At 38.7% G+C, this 11,652-nt stretch overlaps 1 pseudogene; it reads left to right on the top strand.

The window, feature by feature from the left end:
• Positions 1 to 4,207: 4,207 nt before the first annotated feature.
• On the top strand, positions 4,208 to 10,500 carry LOC128594652 (RAD9, HUS1, RAD1-interacting nuclear orphan protein 1-like; annotated as a pseudogene).
• The last annotated feature ends 1,152 nt before the right edge of the window (positions 10,501 to 11,652 follow it).

Below are 11,652 nucleotides of genomic sequence, written 5' to 3'. Positions count from 1 at the left end.
TGAAGGAAGAAATCAAACAGGAAATCACTAACTTCCTTAAGCATAACAACAATGAAGACACAAGCTACCAAAACCTGTGGGATACTGCAAAAGCAGTTTTGAGAGGAAAATTCATTGCTTTAGATGCCTACATTCGAAAAACAGACAGAGAGCACATCAACAATCTCACAAGAGACCTTATGGAATTGGAAAAAGAAGAACAATCTAAGCCTAAACTCAGTAGAAGAAAAGAAATCTCCAAAATCAAATCAGAGATCAATGAAATTGAAAACAAAAGAATCATTCAGAAAATTAATGAAACAAGGAGTTGGTTTTTTGAAAAAATAAATAAAATAGATAAACCATTGGCCAGACTAACTAGAAATAGAAAAGTAAAATCTCTAGTAACCTCAATCAGAAATGATAAAGGGGAAATAACAACTGATCCCACAGAGATACAAGAGATCATCTCTGAATACTACCAGAAACTGTATGCCCAGAAATTTGACAATGTGAAGGAAATGGATCAATATTTGGAATCACACCCTCTCCCTAGACTTGGCCAGGAAGAAATAGACCTCCTGAACAGACCAATTTCAAGCACTGAGATCAAAGAAACAATAAAAAAGCTTCCAACTAAAAAATGCCCTGGTCCAGATGGCTTCACTCCAGAATTCTATCAAACCTTCAAGGAAGAGCTTATCCCTGTACTGCAGAAATTATTCCAAAAAATTGAGGAAGAAGGAATCTTCCCCAACACATTCTATGAAGCAAACATCACCCTGATACCAAAACCAGGAAAAGACCCAAACAAAAAGGAGAATTTCAGACCAATCTCACTCATGAATATAGATGGAAAAATTCTCAACAAAATCCTAGCCAATAGATTACAGCTTATCATCAAAAAAGTCATTCATCATGATCAAGCAGGCTTCATCCCAGGGATGCAAGGCTGGTTCAACATACGCAAGTCCATAAACGTTATCCACCATATTAACAGAGGCAAAAATAAAGATCACATGATCCTCTCAATAGATGCAGAAAAAGCATTTGATAAAATCCAGCATCCTTTTCTAATTAGAACACTGAAGAGTATAGGCATAGGTGGCACATTTCTAAAACTGATTGAAGCTATCTATGACAAACCCACAGCCAATATTTTACTGAATGGAGTAAAACTGAAAGCTTTTCCTCTTAGAACTGGAACCAGACAAGGTTGTCCTCTGTCACCTTTACTATTCAACATAGTGCTGGAAGTTCTAGCCAATACAATTAGGCAAGACAAGGAAATAAAGGGAATCCAAATGGGAGCAGAGGAGGTCAAACTCTCCCTCTTTGCTGACGACATGATCTTATACTTAGAGAACCCCAAAGACTCAACCACAAGACTCCTAGAAGTCATCAAAAAATACAGTAATGTTTCAGGATATAAAATCAATGTCCACAAGTCAGTAGCCTTTGTATACACCAATAACAGTCAAGAGGAGAAGCTAATTAAGGACACAACTCCCTTCACCATAGTTTCAAAGAAAATGAAATACCTAGGAATATACCTAACGAAGGAGGTGAAGGACCTCTATAAAGAAAACTATGAACTCCTCAGAAAGGAAATAGCAGAGGATATTAACAAATGGAAGAACATACCATGCTCATGGATGGGAAGAATCAACATTGTTAAAATGTCTATACTTCCCAAAGCAATCTACCTATTCAATGCCATTCCTATCAAAGTACCTACATCGTACTTTCAAGATTTGGAAAAAATGATTCTGCGTTTTGTATGGAACCGGAAAAAACCCCGTATAGCTAAGGCAGTTCTTAGTAACAGAAATAAAGCTGGGGGCATCAGCATACCAGATTTTAGTCTGTACTACAAAGCCATAGTGCTCAAGACAGCTTGGTACTGGCACAAAAACAGAGACATAGACACTTGGAATCGAATTGAACACCAAGAAATGAATCTAACATCTTACAACCACCTAATCTTCGATAAACCAAACAAGAACTTACCTTGGGGGAAAGACTCCCTATTCAATAAATGGTGTTGGGAGAATTGGATGTCTGCGTGTAAAAGACTGAAACTGGACCCACACCTTTCCCCACTCACAAAAATTGATTCAAGATGGATAAAGGACTTAAATTTAAGGCACGAAACAATAAAAATCCTCAAAGAAAGCATAGGAAAAACACTGGAAGATATTGGCCTGGGGGAAGACTTCATGAAGAAGACTGCCATGGCAATTGCAACAACAACAAAAATAAACAAATGGGACTTCATTAAACTGAAAAGCTTCTGTACAGCTAAGGTGACGATAACCAAAGCAAAGAGACAACCCACACAATGGGAAAGGATATTTGCATATTTTCAATCAGACAAAAGCTTGATAACCAGGATCTATAGAGAACTCAAATTAATCCACATGAAAAAAGCCAACAATCCCTTATATCAATGGGCAAGAGACATGAATAGAACTTTCTCTAAAGACGACAGACGAATGGCTAACAAACACATGAAAAAATGTTCATCATCTCTATATATTAGAGAAATGCAAATCAAAACATCCCTGAGATATCATCTAACCCCAGAGAGAATGGCCCACATCACAAAATCTCAAAACTGCAGATGCTGGCGTGGATGTGGAGAGAAGGGAACACTTTTACACTGCTGGTGGGACTGCAAACTAGTACAACCTTTCTGGAAGGAAGTATGGAGAAACCTCAAAGCACTCAACCTAGACCTTCCATTCGATCCTGCAATCCCATTACTGGGCATCTACCCAGAAGGAAAAAAATCCTTTTATCATAAGGACACTTGTACTAGACTGTTTATTGCAGCTCAATTTACAATCGCCAAAATGTGGAAACAGCCTAAATGCCCACCAACCCAGGAATGGATTAACAAGCTGTGGTATATGTATACCATGGAATACTATTCAGCCATTAAAAAAAATGGAGACTTTACATCCTTCGTATTAACCTGGATGGAAGTGGAAGACATTATTCTTAGTAAAGCATCACAAGAATGGAGAAGCATGAATCCTATGTACTCAATCTTGATATGAGGACAATTAATGACAATTAAGGTTATGGGGGGGGAAGCAGAAAGAGAGAGGGAGGGAGTGGGGTGGGGCCTTAGTGTGTGTCACACTTTATGGGGGCAGGACATGATTGCAAGAGGGACTTTACCTAGCAATTGCAATCAGTGTAACTGGCTTATTGTACCCTCAATGAATCCCCAACAATAAAAAAAAAAAAAAAAAAAAAAAAAAAAATTCAGTTACACCCAAAAAAAAAAAAAAAAAAAAAGATGACAAAACTGTGTCGATAGTTTAGGCTCATACTTTGATCTGTTGTACTGCTTCTTGTTTGAGATATAATAAACCAAACTTTTGATTCTATACCAGAAAATGTCAATAAATTCATATTTCATTTTAATAAATTCATATTTATTGTAGAGTAATTTTCATTGATTGGAAATCTCAACATAATTAAGATGTAAAATATTCCCAAGTTGATCTATAGATTCAGTGCAATCTCAATCAATATCCAAGGAGGATTCTTTGTAGATATCTACAAGCTGACTCTAAAGAATATGGGACCAGGCGCGGTGGCTCACACCTGTAATCCTAACACTCTGGGAGGTTGAGGTAGAAGGATGACTTGAGCTCAGGAATTTGAGACTAGCATGAGCAAAAGTAACACCATTTCTATTAAAAATAGAAGAATTATCTGGGCATTGTGGCTGGCATCTCTAGTCCCAACTTCTTGGAAGGCTAAGGCAGAAGGATGGCTTGAACCCAGGAGTCTGAGGTGGCTGTGAGCTAGGCTAATACTATGACATTCTAGCACAGGTGACAGAGTGAGACTATTTTCTCAAAAATAAATAAATAAATAAATACCATATGAACAAAGGAATTAAAATACAAAAACAATTCTGAAAAATATACAGTAGAAAAACCCACACAACCTAACTTCAACACATACTATTAATATAAAGCTACAGCAAACAAAATAGTATGGAGGATGCAGAAACAGCCCACACAAATATGGACAATTTTCTTTTCACAGAATTAAAAATAATTTAATACAGGGCTCGAACACTGTGTGTCCTGACAGGAGCAGCGGCCCGGGCCTTGCCAGGCAGGCGTGGGTTAAAATTGGAGCCTATTTCCCAGCCAGAAGCCAAACCATACCATGTGGCTGCTAACTGCTCTTCATTCACCTATTGATGCGTTCCAGGAAAACCCAGCTGCTATTCCGTCAACAACCACTGGAGGGCCCCAAACACCACTATGAATCGCCACAGCTCCCTATAACTGACTCAACAAGTGCCTAACAAGCCCATAGGCCAGAGCACCATCACTTCTTGGATATCTCCTGAGTTTGATACAACAGCAGAAAGCTGGTTCCTAGCCTACCGGAAACGTCATCACCGAGACCAGGCAAGACGTTCAAGTCGAAAATCTGGCACCTCCAAATTTCCACATCTAACTTTTGAGAGTCTACATTCTTCTTCCATTTCAGAGACATTGGAGAGCCACTTAATCAAGGAGTGCCCCAATCAACAAGAAAAGAACAATTCTAGAAGACCCTTAGTTCCAATGCTCAGTCCCCAAAGCTCTGGGGACCTCTCAATACGTGCACTTCGGAGTCTACCTTATGCGTTGATTCCACCTGACATCCAGACCCCAGAGTCATCGTTCATGAAGGAAGAATCTGTTCCTCAAGATCAGAAGGAAAACAGCCTTCCATATTGCTCTGGTCACAGTAATACTCCCAGCAGCCCAGAGCCTGGGCCTGTTCTGGTTAAAGATACACCTGAGAACAAGTATGGGATAAAGGTCACGTGGAGGAGACGTGCACCTGTGAGGAAAGCTGAGTAGAAGCTTCCTCACAAGCTTCCTTGTGAAAAACTGACTCCCTCTCTTATCAACACTCTCAAGAAATTGCTGATTTTCATAGAGTTTCACTAACTCATGAGAGTCTATCAATAGAATAAAATAGAAATAACATCAATAGAAAAAAATATTTTAACTAGAGCCCTGGAGTCACAAGGGAATTCAATTCCCACATTTGCTTTTTAAGATACCTTGTGTCACAAACTGTTTACTTTATATTTTTCTGGCATTAACTGTTTAAAATATATGGAAATAAATGGTTGCAGAAAGTTTTTAGAGAGCCCTGCTTCTGTCAAGAATGCAGCAATACTGACCCACCCACAGAAGGTCTTTCATAGTTGTTAATTTAAACCACTAGTCCTTTAATCAACTCACTTAAACTAATCCATTCCACTTTTTTTTTTTTTTTTTTTTTTGCAGTTTTTGGCCGGGGCTGCGTTTGAACCCGCCACCTCTGGCATATGGGGCCGGCGCCCTCTCCTTTGAGCCACAGGTGCCGCCCCATTCCCAATTTTTGTTTTTAATTGAAGCAGGGTATCTCTGTGTTGCCAGGCTATACTATATAGCTGACTACAAACTCAAGTGATCCTCTTCAGCCTCCTGAGAAAGTGTGCTGCCATACCCAGTTAACTTTTTGGTTTTTGTACAGTTTCACTCTTGCCCAGCCTGGTTTCAAAATGCTGGCCTGAAGCAATCCCCCCACCTGGTGGCTTCCCAAAGTCCTGGGATTACAGTCCTGAGTGAACCATGGCACCTGATCTCATTCCATAATTTTGTCAGGATCAATGGCAGCTTCCTTTAGGGTTTGATGCATGGGAAACAATCAGAGCAAACTCTATGCCTTTTTATGGTTGGGTGCCACCTCTGCAACCGTGGCTCACCTGCTGAAAGAACACGCTGAAGAAAGGGCAACAAGCCCTGCTGTAAGGACTAGGGTGAGAAAAGGGAGCATAGATGAGTCACTTAGGTTTGCTTGTGTTTTTGTTTCTAACCATAGAAATCCGTAAATGTCGAATGGGGTAGGAGCAGTTTCTTATAGTTTAACTGTTTGAACTGGATATAAATAAATGTGGGAAGTTTTCAAAGAAAAAATAATAATTTAATACAGAAAGAACAATCTTTTCAACAAATGGTGCTGAAATAACTGCACATTCATAAGCAAGAAAATAAAAAGAAAAAAATCCTATACATCACACCTTATATAACAATTAACTCAAAATAGTTCAAAGCCTTAAATATGAAACATAGAAATATAAAACTTTTGGGAAGAGAACATAGAGAAAACTTTTGCGACCTTGGGGTAGGCAAAGTATTCTTAAATATAACATCAAAACACAATTTATAAAATAAAAAATTGATGCATTGAATTTCATAAACAATTAAAAACTTCTGTTCTGTGAAAAACCCTATTTAGAAGTGAAATCAAGCTACAGATTAGTAGAAAAATACATTCAAAACACATATCTGGAAAAGCACTTATATCCATAACATGTAAAGAATTCTCAAAACTCAGTAATAAGAAAACAGGTTTTTTTTGAAATGGGTAAAATGTCAAGAAGCAAATTCAGAAAGGAAGTATATGAAATGTCAAAAAATCATTTAAAAAGATGATTAACATCATTAGTCATAAAATGAAAATTAAAATCACAACATACCACTATACATTTACCAGAATGACTAAAATCAATGACTAAAAACTTATAATACCAAATTTGGGTGAAAATGACAAGTGACTGGAACTCTGGAAACATCACTGGTAGGAATACAAAAGGGAACAGCCACTTCGAAAAGCATTTTGACAGTCTCCATGGAGTTAGAAAAGGAAGCTCGGAACTTACTACCTATTTGAATGGTGAACAAGAAATAAAATACAAATAAAACCCTGAGAAATTAAAAACTAAAACATATTTCAGTCACAAGTTACTATTAAGCAGCAGCAAGATGTAATGGAAGGAACACGAACTTGGCTCTGCAGGCCTCTTCCACTTACAGGTGCTCTTGGCCACACTCTTTCTGCCCAAGTTTTCATGTCTACAAAGAAGTACTACCCTGTTTCCCCGAAATAGTGTCTTATTTTAAGGTGTGCTCCCAAAGATGCACTAGGTCTTATTTTCAGGGGACGTCTTATCTTTCCTGTAAGTAGGTCTTATTTTCGGAGGATGTCTTATTTTGGGGAAAACAGGGTAATAATACAAGCCAATAAAGACTGTTGTAAGATTCAAATAAGTTAATAAATTTTAAATACTTTTGCAGGTTTTTATGATCAAATATAGACCTGTTACATATATGGTCATACTGAAAAAGTTGAAACTGGCTTTCCTATAATCCAAAGAGAATCAGTCCATGCCTCTGAAATAAGAAAATGCTTTATTTTAAAAGTACCAATATGTAAGACGGATACAGACTTTGATTATTTTGGAAATACTACCTTATATCCATTTCATTGGAGAAAAGGGCTTCTGCACAGGAAAATGAATTAACATTGGCTACCAAAAAAGTATATTACAGTACCGAAATGAGTTGAACAATTATTTTGAATTAAAGCATTATAACACAGAACAAAAGTATGTACACAGTCCCTAACGAAGGGACATAATTCCTGTTATTATACCTTCGGTCCTTTTTTGTGGACAGTAATGTGGAAAAAGCTGAAACTAAGAAAAGTATCAAGGAGAATGTCATGAACAATTTCATTGAGGCATGACAGAAGCATTCTTCATCATGACACGTGATTACTGAAGTCTATTTAATGTCACATTGTGTTTTTACCTGCGAAGTGTTCTTTTGTAATTTAGTGCATGTGTGTGCATGTGTGTGTGTGTGTTTGTATAAAAATGCCCCTTTAGTTGTGGCATTGCTACAGAAAAAAAGCGGCTAGAGAATTCTAACACTCTAGGAGTTGGAGGTAGGTGGATTGCCTGGGCTCAGGAGTTGAAGACCATCCTGAACAAGAGCGAGACCCATCTCTACTAAAAATAGAAAAAAAAACAAAAACAGGAGGGTGGAGCAAGATGGCAGCCGAGTAACAGCTTCCTTGCATCTGGGCACCGTGAGTCTGGGGATATAGGACTCCAGGCATCTCTGGCTGGTGGGATCTGCCTATCATCACCCCTGAGAGGATACAGGGAGTCAGCGAGAGACTTCTGGACCCCAAGAGGAGGACTAAAACAGTGGAAAACCGGCAAGTGGTCGCGTGTGTTCAATCCGCCTAAACCCGCCCGCAACTGTAAGTTCAATAGCAGCGAGACTGCAAACCAGAAAGGCCTTACCTGTGAACTGTTTTGGTGTCTTTGGACTTGGCACTCAGCTGAACTGCCTTGGGGAGAGCCTGAGCGGGAGTGCGGAGAACTTTGGCCTTTGTCTAGGGCCCCAGTCTGAGCCACTGAGCCAGACGGAGCTAATAGAGTTTGGCTCTGGGTCACAGGCAGACATTGTGAGCGATCTGCCCTGGCAAGCTCCGCCCTCAGGGTCACAGAGCTGGAATTGGGTGGGAGCTGGTAACCCAGCGACCAAGTAGCCTAAGGGCGGGGTCTGAGCCGCCTTGCAGCCCTAACCCTCGGGGGCAGAGGGAGACCAGTTTTGACACGCAGGGTAAGTGGATAGCCACTCCAGCAGTGATTCCAGCAACAAGCACTTCCCTGAGAAAGCTTCTGCTCAGTAAGTGAACAAGTTCAAAGTGCCTTTTAAGTGGGCTGAAGAGAGATTTAGGGTGTCTACCTGCTGGGGTTCGAGAAACTAGCAGCCTCCAGTCGTATCAGAACTGTGATTAACATCTCATACCCCAGAAGACCACGTGTTGCCCAGACAATATTCAATTCCATATACATACTGCTTTGTTTTTGGTTGCGCGTGTGTTTTTTTTTGTTTGTTTGTTTGGTTTTTTTTTTTGGTTTGGTTGTTTTTTTGGTTTATTTTGACGTTCTAGATTGTTGTTTTGTTTTTTAAGTTCAACCTTTTCCATACAGATCCTTTTTCTTTCTCAATTTTTCTAGTTTAATTATAATTTCCCATTGCTGCCTATTTCAATAATCAGAACTTCACTTTTGTTAGTGTTTCTACCACTATTATTTGGTTTTTCCAGCCAATTTTATCCCGTAAGGTTTTCTGTTTGCTCGTTTTGGTTTGATTTATAGCATTTTTGTCTTTCCTCTCTACTTGGTGGAGGTGGGGTACTGTGTCTGATCAGGTTAGCAAAGAGCTGCTGACCTCAAGGGAACCACCACACTTGGCACCCCCAGAAGGTTTTTTTTTTTTTTAAGGTTGTATCAAAGTACCCTACTGTACACCTATATTGCTCTGTCTCCCTCTTTCTGTGCCTCTCTTCTTTTTGTCAATATTCCTTTCACCCAACCACTCTCCTTTCTCTATTTTTCTTTTTTTTCATTTTTTTTTTTTTTCTTATCACTCGGTCCTCATTTCTTTCATCGCTTTTTTGCTCTTAAACCTTCTCACCCTTCTGGTCCTGTAACCCTTAGTCCACAGGCACAAGAACTTAAAGAGCAAGAGGAATTGAAAGGAAAATTAGGGCAAGTAAACAGATAAAAGAAATCACCCATGAGGAAGAATCAGCAGAAAACTCCAGGCAACATGAAGAACCAGTCCAGAACTACCCCGCCAAGGGACCATGAGGTAGCTACTGCAGAGGATTCCACCTATACAGAAATGTTAGGAATGACAGAAAGGGAATTTAGAATACACATGTTGAAAACAATGAAGGAAATGATGGAAACAATGAAGGAAACTGTTAATAAAGTGGAAAATAACCAAAAAGAAATTCAAAAACAGAATCAAATAAGAGATGAACGATATGAAGAATATAAAAAGGATATAGCAGAGCTGAAGGAAATGAAACAGTCAATCAGGGAACTTAAAGATGCAATGGAAAGTATCAGCAACAGGTTAGACCATGCAGAAGAAAGAATTTCAGAGGTAGAAGACAAAGTTTTTGAGATAACTCAGATAGTAAAAGAGGCAGAAAAGAAGAGAGAGAAAGCAGAACGTTCACTGTCAGAATTATGGGACTTTATGAAGCGTTCCAACATACGAGTTATAGGAATTCCAGAAGGGGAAGAAGAATGCCCCAGAGGAATGGAAGCCATACTAGAGAATATTATAAAAGAAAATTTCCCAAACATCACCAAAGATTCTGACACACTGCTTTCAGAGGGCTATCGGACCCCAGGTCGCCTCAACTCTAACCGAGCTTCTCCAAGACACATTGTGATGAACCTGTCCAAAGTCAAGACCAAAGAAAAGATTCTGCAAGCTGCCAGGAGTAAGCGCCAGTTGACCTACAGCGGCAAATCCATCAGATTGACCGCAGACTTCTCTAATGAAACTTTCCAAGCAAGAAGACAATGGTCATCTACCTTTAATCTACTTAAACAGAACAATTTAAAGCCCAGAATTCTGTACCCTGCTAAGCTAAGCTTCAAAATTGACAGAGAAATCAAATCATTTATGGATATACAAACATTGAGGAAATTCGCCACAACAAGACCAGCTCTACAGGGAATACTTCAACCTGTTCTGCACACTGACCACCACAATGGATCAGCAGCAAAGTAAGAACTCAGAAATTAAAGGACAGAACCTAACCTCCACACTGATGCAAAAGATAAAACTAAGCAATGGACTCTCACAAAATAAGACGAATAGAATACTACCACACTTGTCAATTATCTCAATAAATGTTAATGGCTTGAATTCCCCACTGAAGAGACATAGATTGGTTGACTGGATTAAAAAACACAAGCCATCCATTTGCTGTCTGCAAGAAACACACCTGGCTTCAAAAGACAAATTAAAGCTCCGAGTCAAGGGTTGGAAGACAATTTTTCAGGCAAATGGAATTCAGAAGAAAAGAGGAGTTGCAATCTTATTTTCAGAAACATGTGGATTTAAAGTAACTAAAGTCAAAAAAGACAAAGATGGTCACTTTATATTGGTCAAGGGAAAAATACAACAAGAAGACATTTCAATTCTAAATATTTATGCACCCAATTTAAATGCGCCCAGATTCTTGAAGCAGACCTTACTCAGTCTGAGCAATATGATATCTGATAATACCATCATAACAGGGGACTTTAACACTCCTCTTACAGAGCTGGACAGATCCTCTAAACAGAAATTAAACAAGGATATAAGAGACTTAAATGAGACTCTAGAACAACTGTGCTTGATAGACGCATATAGAACACTCCACCCCAAAGATAAAGAATATACATTCTTCTCATCACCCCATGGAACATTCTCCAAAATTGATCATATCCTGGGACACAAAACAAATATCAACAGAATCAAAAGAATTGAAATTTTACCTTGTATCTTCTCAGACCATAAGGCACTAAAGGTGGAACTCAACTCTAACAAAAATGCTCGACCCCACCCAAAGGCATGGAAACTAAACAATCTTCTGTTGAATAACAGATGGGTGCAGGAAGAAATAAAACAGGAAATCATTAACTTCCTTGAGCATAACAACAATGAAGACACAAGCTACCAAAACCTGTGGGATACTGCAAAAGCAGTTTTGAGAGGAAAATTCATCGCTTTAGATGCCTACATTCGAAAAACTGAAAGAGAGCACATCAACAATCTCACAAGAGATCTTATGGAATTGGAAAAAGAAGAACAATCTAAGCCTAAACTCAGTAGAAGAAAAGAAATATCCAAAATCAAATCAGAGATCAATGAAATTGAAAACAAAAGAATCATTCAGAAAATTAATGAAACAAGGAGTTGGTTTTTTGAAAAAATAAATAAAATAGATAAA

Source organism: Nycticebus coucang, chromosome 9, assembly GCF_027406575.1.
Source record: "Nycticebus coucang isolate mNycCou1 chromosome 9, mNycCou1.pri, whole genome shotgun sequence".
In the NCBI taxonomy this organism is placed as follows: Eukaryota; Metazoa; Chordata; class Mammalia; order Primates; family Lorisidae; genus Nycticebus; species Nycticebus coucang.
This window is presented reverse-complemented; position numbering and strand designations above follow the sequence as displayed.